The sequence below is a fragment of the Pristiophorus japonicus genome, chromosome 12 (assembly GCF_044704955.1).
Source record: "Pristiophorus japonicus isolate sPriJap1 chromosome 12, sPriJap1.hap1, whole genome shotgun sequence".
Lineage (NCBI taxonomy): Eukaryota > Metazoa > Chordata > Chondrichthyes > Pristiophoridae > Pristiophorus > Pristiophorus japonicus.
In genome coordinates this window covers 203,171,515-203,184,325 of record NC_091988.1, presented here as the reverse complement: position 1 = coordinate 203,184,325, position 12,811 = coordinate 203,171,515, and the positions used below count along the sequence as shown (strand labels likewise).

The window sequence follows — 12,811 nt, the reverse complement described above, 5'->3', positions numbered from 1 at the left end:
CTTGCGCCGGTGTTACGCGGGGAGGCCGACTCGCGCTGGAACATCCGTCCGCTTACCGCCCCGGACCTGCCCCCACAGGGAAGTGGAGCGCCCAACATCGCGCCCCACTTCCTGTCGGGGGCAGTGACCCCAATGTCGGTCGCGGGGCGGGACTTCCTGTGCCGGGCGCAGGAAGTCCCGCCTCACCAAGGTTACCGCCCCCAAACGGGGCGATGCGCGATTTCGCCCCCAATTTCTGCTCGTTGATCACATTGCTGATTGTGGGAGCTTGCTGTGCGTACATTGGTTGCTGCGTTTCCCACAGTGACTACACTTCAAAAATGTACTTCATCGGCTGTGAAGCGCTTTGCGACGTCCGGTGGTTGTGAAAGGCGCTATAGAAATGCAAGTCTTTCTTTCGTTTCCCTAAGTTCCCATTCAGCACCAGCTGAAACAGAGGTAGCCAGGAGGCTGCCTGCCAACCTTTAAACTGTCCTCACCTGACATGCCCGATCACCAGGGACGGTCAATGCTTCCTCGCCCCGAGCGCGACCTCCAGCGGGAGCCTGCCCACCACCTCCAGCCCTCGCCCTCAGCCAACTCGAAAATAGAGATTTCATAGAAAGAAAGGGTGCCACTGTTCGAAGTTAACGATGAGAAGAGTGCTGCCTAACCGGCAGCGACGGCCTGTCGCTTCACAGGGGCCTTGAGCCGAGATTAGTCACGTGGGGTCACGCCTGATTACACCAGGCCCGCGAACGGCTTTGTCACAGTGACACACGGGCCAGGGATCAGCAAAATACAGCACAACCAGCCAGGAGAGGAAGGTCAAAGCAGGAAGCTGAGGAATTCTCAGTCTAATATTGGATGGAATTAATTGAACGCAGGATGAATAGACAGTTCGATATATGTACCTACACTCAAGCTCAGAGCGAGGACACCCAACCGGCTAACACTATGATATTCCGACTGATTTAGCTTTAGTTTTGAGTAAGCTAGAATCACAGAATCTTACAGCACAGAAGGAGGCCATTCGGCCCATCGAGCCTGTGCCGGCTCTGTGACAGAGCGATCCGGTTAGTCCCACTCCCCCCACTCTTTCCCCACAGCCCTGCAATTTTATACCCTTTTCGAGTAGTTATCCAGTTCCCGTTTGAAAGTTACTATTGAATCTGCTCCCACCGCCCTTTCAGGCAGCGCGTTCCTGATCACAACTTGCTGCGTAAAAAAAAATAAAATCTCATCTACCCCACCCCGGCCCCCGTGTCCTCTGGTTACCGACCCATCCACCAGGGAAACAGCTTCTCCCTATTTACATAAGAACATAAGAAATAGGAACAGGAGTAGGCCATAAGGCTCCTCGAGCCTGCTCCACCATTCAATACGATCATGGCTGATCCGATCATGGACTCAGGTCCACTTCTCTGCCCACTCCCCATAACCCCTTATCCCCTTATCGTTTAAGAAACTGTCTATTTCTGTCTTAAATTTATTCAATGACCCAGCCTCCACAGCTCTCTGAGGCAGCGAATTCCACAGATTTACAACCCTCAGAGAAGAAATTTCTCCTCATCTCAGTTTGAAATGGACAGTCCCTTATTCTAAGATTATGCCCTCTAGTTCTAGTCTCCCCCATCAGTGGAAACATCCTCTCTACATCCACCTTGTCAAGCCCCCTCATAATCTTATACATTTCGATAAGATCACCTCTCATTCTTCTGAATTCTAATGAGTATCAACCTCCTCAACCTTTCCTCATAAGTCAACCCCCTGATCCCTGGAATCAACCTAGTGAACCTTCTCTGAACTGCCTCCAAAGCAAGTATATCCTTTCATAAATATGGAAACCAAAACTGCACGCAGTATTCCAGGTGTGGCCTCACCAATACCTTGTATAGCTGTAGCAGGACTTCCCTGCTTTTATACTCCATCGCCCTTGCAATAAAGGCCAAGATACCATTGGCCTTCCTGATCTGTGAAAAACCTATTTGATGAATTTGTAAGTGCTTGCCCAGTTGAAGTACTATTGCCGGACCCAGTGCACTGCCCAATCTGGAGCTGCAGGCCTGAGTTAGTTCTCCACTTTAAACAAAATGTGTTTGAGATGTGGGCCATTTATTGCTCATCCCCAGTTGCCCTGAATGCATTAAGAGTCAACCACATAGTGAGTGACTGGAGTCACGTGGAGGTCAGACCGGGTAAGGATAAGGAGGGTAATGATGCCGGGTCCCCTCCCTGAAGGGCATCGGTGAACAATGTGACAGATTTTACTGCAGCCTGCCCACAAAGTACCAGATTTATTGAATTCCAATTCACAACTGTCTTGTCCTTGTACAAGGCCTTAGTCAGGCCGCACTGGAATAGTCCAGTTTTGGTCTCCTCGTACGGTGGGTGATATTGAGGCTCTGGAAAGAGTGCAGAGGAGGGCCACTGGATTAATTCCCAGTGTAAAGCATCTCGGTTATCCAAATAGGCTGAAAGATTTGTGACTCTATATCTTAGAGCAGCGTAGACTATGGCCGGGGCGGGGGGAGGGTCTGATTGAGGTTTATAAGATAACGAAGGGAATAGATGGTGTTCCAGCTGACAATTTGTTCCAATTAAACAGGTTAGGCAGGACCATGGGGCACAGATATAAATTGCAATGGGCTAGATCTAGGTTAGACGTCAGGAGGTGGTGCTTGTCCCAGAGAATAGTGGATCTCTGGAACAAGCTGCTGTTTCACGTGGTGGATGCAGACTCGCGCTGACTTCCTTCGAGCAAAAGCTGGAGCTGTTTCTGGCTGCGGCAGAGATCACCTCGGACAGAAGGATAGGCTCTGTGGGAATTCAGGGCCAGAGTGATCTCCTGGACCAGCTTCAATCGCCTCGATGGGTCGGAGAGGAATTTCCCAGATACATTCCCCCCAAATTGGCCTGGGTTTTTAGCTATTTCTTTGCCTCTCCCAGGAGATCACATGTTTCCAGGTAGAGTGGAGAGTATAAGTTGTGATACAGAAGTTATCGCAATCATATGGGACAGGCTCAATGGACCAGGTGGTCTTTACCTGTCCCTTATTGTTGGGACGCTCGTGTGTAACCTGCCCTGGTGGGATTTGAACACTCGGCCCGTGGGTTGGGCTGGGGCAGCAGCAGTGTACCGATATTTAGCCTCAATGTATCTGGACCATGAAAGGGTGAGACATAAAACCCTCAGGGCGCCTGCTCCTGATTGCAGTCCACTGACCCCTGCAGGAGAGGACCAGTGTGTGCACACTAAAGGTGTGATTTTAATCTGAGCTGCTCTCAGGAGCGGGGTAGGATTCCGTGTCAGCCGTGGCTCAGTGGGTAATACTATCATCTCTCAGTCAGCGGGTAGTGGGTTCGAGTCCCACCCCAGCACCTTGAGCAAAAAATCTGGGCTGACATTTCCATTGCAGTACTGAGGGAGTGCTGCACTGTCGGAGGGACAGTACTAAGGGAGTGCTGCACTGGCGGAGGGGCAGTACTGAGGGAGCGCTGCACTGTCGGAGGGACAGTACTAAGGGAGTGCTGCACTGGCGGAGGGGCAGTACTGAGGGAGCGCTGCACTGTCGGAGGGGCAGTACTGAGGGAGCGCTGCACTGTCGAAGGGGCAGTACTGAGGAAGCACTGCACTATCGGAGGGGCAGTACTGAGGGAGCGCCGCACTGTCGGAAGGGCAGTATTGAGGGAGCGCCGCACTGTCGAAGGGGCAGTACTGAGGAAGCACTGCACTGTCGGAGGGGCAGTACTGAGGGAGTGCCGCACTGTCGGAGGGGCAGTACTGAGGGAGCGCCGCACTGTCGGAGGGGCAGTATTGAGGGAGCGCTGCACTGTCGGAGGGGCAGTACTGAGGGAGCACCGCACTGTCGGAGGGGCAGTACTGAGGGAACGCTGCACTGTCGGAGGGACAGTACTAAGGGAGTGCTGCACTGTCGAAGAGGCAGTAAGAACATAAGAACATGCGAAATAGGACCAGGAGTAAGCCATACGGGCCCTCGAGCCTGCTCCGCCATTTAATATGATCATTGCTGATCTGATCATGGACTCAGCTCCACTTCCCCGCCCGCTCCCCATAACCCCTTATTCCCTTATCGTTTAAGAAACTGTCTATGTCTGTCTTAAATTTATTCAATGTCCCAGCTTCCACAGCTCTCTGAGGCAGCGAATTCCACAGATCCACAACCGTTTGGGAGAAGAAATTTCTCCTCATCTCAGTTTTAAATGGGCAGCCCCTTATTCTAAGACTATGCCCTCTAGTTCTAGTCTCCCCCATCAGTGGAAACATCCTCTCTGCATCCACCTTGTCAAGCCCCCTCATAATCTTATACGTTTCAATAAGATCACTTCTCAATCTTCTGAATTCCAATGAGTAGAGGCCCAACCTACTCAACCTTTCCTCATAAGTCAACCCTCTCATCCCCGGAATCAACCGAGTGAACCTTCTCTGAACTGCCTCCAAAGCAAGTATATCCTTTCATAAATATGGAAACCAAAACTGCATGCAGTATTCCAGGTGTGGCCTCACCAATACCGTGTATAACTGTAGCAAGACTTCCCTGCTTTTATACTCATCCCCTTTGCAATAAAGGCCAAGATTCCATTGGCCTTCCTGATCACTTGCTGTAGCTGCATACTAACCTTTTGTGTTTCATGCACAAGTACCCCCAGGTCCTGCTGTACTGCGGCACTTTATAATTTTTCTCCATTGAAATAATAACTTACTCTTCGATTTTTTTTCTGATAAAGTGCATGACCTCACACTTTCCAACATTATACACCATCTGCCAAATTTTTGCCCACTCACTTAGCCTGTCTTTGTCCTTTTGCAGATTTTTTGTGTCCTCCTCACACATTGCTTTTCCTCCCATCTTTGTATCATCAGCAAACTTGGCTACGTTACACTCAGTCCCTTCTTCCAAGTCGTTAATATAGATTGTAAATAGTTGGGGTCCCAGCACTGATCCCCACTGAGGGAGCGCCGCACTGTCAGCGCGCAGTACTGAGGGAGCATTGGGTTGTCTGAGGGGCAGTATTGAGGGAGCGCTGCACTGTCGGAGGGGACATTTTTCAGACCAAACATTAAACCAAGCCCTCTCTGCTCTCTCAGGTGGATGAATAAGATCCCATGGCACTATTTCGAAAAAGAGCAGTGTTAGCGTTAGTGTTTTCTCAGAAGAATCACTCAACACTCAGAGTCGGTTCCAATGCTGATGCGGCCTTTATTACGCTTAGCGGGGAGGAAATCACAAGACTGAGTCCAGGCTTCTCTCCACAGAACATAGGGTTACATTCACTTTTATATGTTTCACAACAGTTACAAACAGTTTACTACTGTTACACAGCCCATCACGGCTGGCCACAAGCCAATCACAACGATTATAGATTACATATAGGTTCTTTTAACCCAATAGAATTCCCCTTATGTCTCAGGAACCATGTGTTCGTCTCTTGTCAGCTTGGGCTGATTGATATAGGTTCTCTCACTAGTTCTTTCTTCTTGGAGAAATAATTAGTTTATAACCTTGTTTACAGGAGATGGGTTCTCTTATCTCTTTCTTCCTGGGGAATTAATTGGTTTATGGCCTTGAATACGGGAGATGGGTTCTCTCCTCATTATTCTTATCCTGCATCCAAGGCATTCCTATAGTGGGCCTCACAGGGTTATTGCTCGGTCATTGAACATTCAACAGTTCACAGCTTGACTACCTGATTTCCCATCATGCCTGGGCAGCCATTTTATGTGTGGCCACTTTAAACTTAAATGCGTTTAGATATATCTAGCAGGTGCCTAATGCCTAGTATTCTGGTATATTCTAAAGGTGCCTACCTCCTACAACAAGCAGGGCCAACATTTAACCCTCAACTAACATCACTGAAGCAGATTATCTGGTCATTGTCACATTGCTGTGTGTGGGAGTTTGCTGTGCACAAATTGGCTGCCGCGTTTCCCACATTACATGGCAGATGAAGTATAATGTGGATAAATGTGAGGTTATCCACTTTGGTGGTAAAAACAGAGAGACAGACTATTATCTGAATGGTGACAGATTAGGAAAAGGGGAGGTGCAAAGAGACCTGGGTGTCATGGTACATCAGTCATTGAAGGTTGGCATGCAGGTACAGCAGGCGGTTAAGAAAGCAAATGGCATGTTGGCCTTCATAGCGAGGGGATTTGAGTACAGGGGCAGGGAGGTGTTGCTACAGTTGTACAGGGCCTTGGTGAGGCCACACCTGGAGTATTGTGTACAGTTTTGGTCTCCTAACTTGAGGAAGGACATTCTTGCTATTGAGGGAGTGCAGCGAAGGTTCACCAGACTGATTCCCGGGATGGCGGGACTGACATATCAAGAAAGACTGGATCAACTGGGCTTGTATTCACTGGAGTTCAGAAGAATGAGAGGGGACCTCAGAGAAACGTTTAAAATTCGGACGGGTTTAGACAGATTAGATGCAGGAAGAATGTTCCCAATGTTGGGGAAGTCCAGAACCAGGGGTCACAGTCGAAGGATAAGGGGTAAGCCATTTAGGACCGAGATGAGGAGGAACTTCTTCGCCCAGAGAGTGGTGAACCTGTGGAATTCTCTACCACAGAAAGTTGTTGAGGCCAATTCACTAAATATATTCAAAAAGTAGTTAGATGAAGTCCTTACTACTAGGGGGATCAAGGGGTATGGCGAGAAAGCAGGAATGGGGTACTGAAGTTGCATGATCAGCCATGAACTCATTGAATGGTGGTGCAGGCTAGAAGGGCCGAATGGCCTACTCCTGCACCTATTTTCTATGTTTCTATGTTTCTATTACAACAGTGACTACCCTACAAACGTATTTCACTAGCTGCAAAGCGCTTTGCGCTGTCTGGTGGTCGTGAAAGGTGCTATAGAAATGCAAGTCTTTCTTTTTTTACATGGGTATGGCGTATTCTCTCCCGTACGTTCCTGGGATGTAGGCGTCACTGGCAAGGCCGGCATTTATTGCCCATCCCTAATTGCCCCTTGAGAAGGTGGTGGTGAGCCGCCTTCTTGAACCGCTGCAGTCCGTGTGGTGAAGGTGCTCCCACAGTGCTGTTAGGGAGGGAGTTCCAGGATTGTGACCCAGCGACGATGAAGGAACGGCCGATATATTTCCCAGTCAGGATGGTGTGTGACTGGGAGGGGAACTTGCATAGAATTTTTACATAGAATTCTTTAGAATGTACAACACAGAAACAGGCCATTCGGCCCCACACTCCGTGCCGGGGTTTATGCTCCACACCAGCCCCCTCCCACCCCCTCTCCATCTCACCCCATCACCATATCTCTCTATTCCTTTCCCTCTCATGTATTTATCCAGCTTCCCCTTAAATGCATCGATACTATTCGCCTCAACCCCTCCCTGTGGCAGCGAGTTCCACATTCTCACCCCTCTCTGGGTAAAGAAGTTTCTCCTGAATTCCCCATTGGATTTATTAGTGATGATCTTATATTTACATTTGTTTGTTTTGCTCTCAGCGAAAAGTAGAAACAACTTCTCTACGTTTACCCTATCAAACCCCTTCACAATTCTAAGGACCTCTATCAGGTCACCCCTCAGCAACGAGCCCCTGCCTGTTCAGTCTTTCCTGAGACGTGTAACGTCAATATGAGATGGTGGTATTCTCATTCCATGTGTCTGTGGGCTAAAACAAGTTTCCTCCCAGTTCTAGTCTTGTTTGAAATGTATCAATTATTCATTTGTGTGCACAGTTGCCTTAATTCGTGAATATGTAAAGAAAATCCTCACGGATAGAAAATGAGAAAAATAGAAGCAGGGAGCCTTAGCTAATGTATGACCTTGGGACAAGTAGAATAAGGAGAAAAGATACAAAAATGTTCAACGCCACTCTGGTTAAAGCAGGGATAAAAACCCAAAGAGCCCAGCAGGTCAGGCAGTACCTGTGGAGTTAGAAACAGAATTAGTGTTTCAGCTCGATAATGGAAAAGTTCGAGGTGTAACAGGGTTTTAAGCAAGTGTCAGGGCAGGGAAATGGGAGAGGGAAGGGCAGAACAAAAGGGAAGGTCTGTGATTGGGTGGAGGCTGGAGAGATTTAATGACAAAAGGGATGATGGTGTGAGGCAGAAGGAGACAGTAATGGGACAAGTAAAGGAACAAAAGATGGGTCTAGAGAGGGTGTAATGGGACTGGCAGAGTCATCTACAGCTGCAGTCCGATAAAATGGGGGCCAAGGTTCTGGTCTGAAATTGTTGAACTGGATGTTGAGTCCAGGAGGCTGTAAAGTGCCCAATCGAAAGATGAGGGGCTGTTCCTCGAGCTTGCGTTGAGCTTCATTGAACAGTGTAGGAGGCCGAGGACGCAGAGGTCAGAGTGGCAGTGGAGTGGAGAATGAAAGTGACAGGTGACCTTGAACCCGGGGTCACGCTTACGGATTGAACAGACGCTGGATGAGCTGCTGAGTATTTCCAGCATTTTCTCTTTGTGTTTCTGGTTAAAGCCAAGGTTGTTCCCCCGCCCCCCAAACCACCCACCACCTTGATGGCTCGTATAGAATCTTATAGCGTCTTAAAGCACAGAAGGAGGCCATTCGACCATCGACAGAGCTATCCAATTTAGTCCCACTTGCTCAGGGCAGAAAAGGAGAGGTTGTTGATGTGACCTAGATAGATGCATTACCTGGCAATACTACGTTCCGTTTGGGAGCTGTGCAGTTTTATGCCTTTAGGGCGCTTGACAATCGGGAACCAAGCAAAAATGTAATTAACCTCAGCCACAACTGTGCAGACGTTATATACTGGCGGTGAGTCCCTCTGTTGCTCACCACATTAGTAGTGCAAACTCACCCCTGCTCCCTGTCACATCGATTGGATTTTTCTCGCTTTTGCTGAATATCCGAGCTCATTACGGTGAAAAATGTCAGCGCTGGAAATGGAATAATTTTACATTTTCTTTGGCCATCAGTGCCTGTGTAGATCAGGCAGTCTCGGGCCAAATGTGGCATGACTCAGCTCTCCCCTAATGAGCTGCAATCAGGTCACGTGTTAATAACAAAGGATTTAAATATTTTTAATGGCATTAACACCATTTGTAACAATAGCAGGCAGGTATTCCATCTAAAATATTGCGCAGCGCGATTTCTACTCCTGGAGCTCCTTCGAGGCTCGCTCCGATCTCAGACAGACGTCTCGCGATGGCCCCAAGGTACCTCTTCCATCTCCTGCCCCGGCTATTCACATTTATTGGGGTTGTCGAGTGAGATTGCTTCATCTAGTGCCAATTATTGTTGCATTGTGGACAGTTCCTGCACTGTGCGCCTCTTTTCTTTATTATTTAATCATTCCTGGGATGTGGGCGTCGCTGGCAAGGCTGGCATTTATTGCTCATCCCTAATTGCCCCTTGAGAAGGTGGTGGTGAGCCGCCTTCTTGAACCGCTGCAGTCCGTGTGGTGAAGGTGCTCCCACAGTGCTGTTAGGGAGGGAGTTCCAGGATTGTGACCCAGCGACGATGAAGGAACGGCCGATATATTTCCCAGTCAGGATGGTGTGTGGCTGGGAGGGGAACGTGGAGGTGGTGGTGTTCCCATGCGCCTGCTGCCCTTGTCCTTCTAGGCGGTAGAGGTTGCGGGTTTGGGAGGTGCTGCTGAAGAAGCCTTGGCGAGTTGCCGCAGTACACCTTGTAGTTCGGCGCTACCTCACACTCATCTCAGGCGCCGGCAGAGAGAGAGAGCAGGAAACCTGAACCTCATCAGCTTGAAGCCAAGGGTCCAGAGGTGAAAGGTCAAGGGGCTAATTCACAAACCATCATTGTTTCACCTTTTCTTAGTGCTTCAACCGCTGTTTCTCAGTGTGACCAGATAACCTCCTTTTGTTAATGGAGTAACTATTTGTACTAAGTCTCCCAACGCATGCGCAGAAGGGAGAGTTAGGACAAATATCACCGACTACTCCCCCGCCCCCCCGCAAAATTCCCACTAACCCTTTTCTACGTCTGCGTCCAACACCATGATACCTCCACTGAGCAGCCGCCAAGCCCCAAGGCTCCCACAGCCCCGGGGAGCACGAGGGGCAGGTGGGGAGAGAGAGCTTGGCGAGGGGAGAGAGAGAGCTTGGGGAGTGGGGGAGAGAGCTTTCGGGGAGAGAGCTTGGGGTGGGGAGAGAGCTTGGGGGGGGCGGCCTTTTGGCTAAGATCTGCATAACTAACCTGACCAGCCACCATGACGTCCGGGTGGTTTCTCCCTGGTCAGGAAGGTATATGCTTACATTTTTGTAAACAGGAGGTGGGTGGGATTGGTGACCCATCCACCTCCACGGAGGTGTGTGGGGGACCTGACCCATCCACCTCCATGGCACGAACCTGGTATTGCAGTACTTCCAGGAACGGTGCAGTGGCTCTAGGCCTTTTGGCTAAGAGCATTGGCGCAGAGTGATCCTTGACTGGTGCAGGGTGACCTCTGGCGTTTGACAAAGAATTGTAACGATTGGATAATGATTGGACATGAATTTAAAAAAAAAAAAAAATAATAAATGTCGGCCTTTTGGCTAAGATCAAGTGTAGTACCGTTTCTGACCAGCCACCATGACCTCCGGGTGGTTTCTCCCTGGTCAGGAAGGTATATGCTTGCATTTTTGGAAACAGGAGGTGGGTGGGGAGGTTTGACCCATCCACCTCCACGGAGGTGTGTGGGGGACCTGACCCATCCACCTCCATGGCACGAACCTGGTATTGCAGTACTTCCAGGAACGGTGCAGTGGCTCTCGGCCTTTTGGCTAAGAGCATTGGCGCAGAGTGATCCTTGGCATGTGCAAGGTGACCTCTGGCGTTTGTGATTTGACAAAGAATTGGAACGATTGGCTACGAATTTCAAAAAAAAAAAAAATAAATAAATAAATAAATAAATGCCGGTCTTGCCTTTTGGCTAAGATCATGCGTAACTGACCTGACCAGCCACCATGACCTCCGGGTGGTTCTCCCTGGATCAGGAAGGTATATGCTTGCTTTTTTGGAAACAGGAGGTGGGTGGGGTGGCTTGACCCATCCACCTCCACGGAGGTGTGTGGGGGACCTGACCCATCCACCTCCATGGCACGAACCTGGTATTGCAGTACTTCCAGGAACGGTGCAGTGGCTCTAGGCCTTTTGGCTAAGAGCATTGGCGCAGAGTGATCCTTGGCGTGTGCAAGGTGACCTCTGGCGTTTGTGATTTGACAAAGAATTGGAACGATTGGCTACGAATTTCAAAAAAAAAAAAAAAAAAATGCCGGTCTTGCCAGCGATGTCCACATCCCGAGAACGATCAAGGAAAAAGAGTGATGAAGAAGCAGCCAAGCCTGATTGGCTGCAGTTGCGTAGATTTATAGGATGATACAGCCCGGGGGGGGGGGGGGGGGCATTCGGCCCATCGAGCCTGTGCCGGCTCTTTGCAAGAGCGAGCCAATTAGTCCCGCTCCCCCGCTCTTTCCCTACAGCCCTGCTAATGTTTCCACTTCACGTATTCATCCAACTCCCTGCTGAAAGTCACTATTGAATCTGCTTCCAGCACCCTTTCAGGCAGCGCGTTCCCGGTCACAGCAACTCGCTGCATAAAATATTATTTTCCTCATCTCCCCCTGGTTCTTTTGTCAATCACTTTAACTCTGTGAATCCGATTACCGACCTTCCTGCCACAGTTTCTCCTGGTTTACTCTAACAAAACCCCCCATGATGTTGAACATCATGTCAATGTCTCCCAACCAGTTCTGCGGCCCCTGGCAAACGCCTCTGGCCCTGATGGTGAGGACCTGCCTACGAAGGGTTGGGGCCGGCAGAGAGGCAGGCTTGGAGCTGTGACGTCTGTCGCAGGGACACGTGCAGCCACCATGGGAGTGCGGCAGTGTCGTGCTTATGTTACAGGGCTAGTAATCCAGGCTGATGATTCCACCATGGCAGCTGGGGAATTTAAAGTCAATTACTTAAATAAATCTGGAATAAAAGGTAATAGTAATTATGAAAGTATGGGCAAGAAACCCGTCTGGTTCACTAATGCCCTTTAGGGACTATATGTGACTCCAGACCCACAGCAAGATGGTTGACTCTTAACTGCCCCCTCACCCACCCAGTTGCATTCAAGAAGGCGGTTCACCACCACCTTCTCAAGGGCGATTAGGGATGGGTGACAAATGTTGGCCTTATGGGCAATATTCACATCCCATGAATGAGTTTTACAAAGTGTGCAGTATATGGTTGGTACATGTGGTGGTGGGAGTGTGCTCAAACATCTCCTCAGCTTCTCACCTGCTTGCGGGCAACCGTGGACCAAAGGACAACCCCTTCGATAGGGTTACCAACTCTGGTCGGACATGTTCCTGGAGGTCTCATCACGTGATCTCCTGCCTCCCACTGCCCTGCCATTGGTTGCCCGACATGTCCATCGTCATGGTGCCTGCCGCCCCACAGCCAATCGGGAAGCAAACAGGCTCTTTGCCACCCGATTGGATGATTCTTCACTGTCAGTCACACGGCCCTTTCTCCTCACATCCAACAAATCTATAACTGATAAACCAATCGAGCAAAATCAGCCACAGAGAAAATGTCTCCACTTGTGGGGGAGACCAGAACTGGGGGCCATCGATATCAGACCGTCACTAACAAATCCAATGGGGAATTCAGGAGAAACTTCTTTACCCAGAGAGGGGTGAGAATGTGGAACTCGCTGCCACAGGGAAGGGTTGAGGCGAATAGTATCGATGCATTTAAGGGGAAGCTGGATAAACACATGAGGGAGAAAGGGATAGAAGGATATGGTGATGGGGTGAGATAGAGAGGGGTGGGAGGGGGCTGGTGTGGAGAATAAACCCCGGCACGGACCCGATGGGCCGAATG

The 12,811-nt window shown here is 49.7% G+C and overlaps 2 pseudogenes; both read left to right on the top strand.

Annotated features, from left to right (window-relative positions):
• Positions 1-10,472: 10,472 nt before the first annotated feature.
• Positions 10,473-10,706, top strand: LOC139277727 (U2 spliceosomal RNA; annotated as a pseudogene).
• Positions 10,707-10,848: 142 nt separating this feature from the next.
• LOC139277809 (U2 spliceosomal RNA) lies at positions 10,849-11,080 on the top strand (annotated as a pseudogene).
• The last annotated feature ends 1,731 nt before the right edge of the window (positions 11,081-12,811 follow it).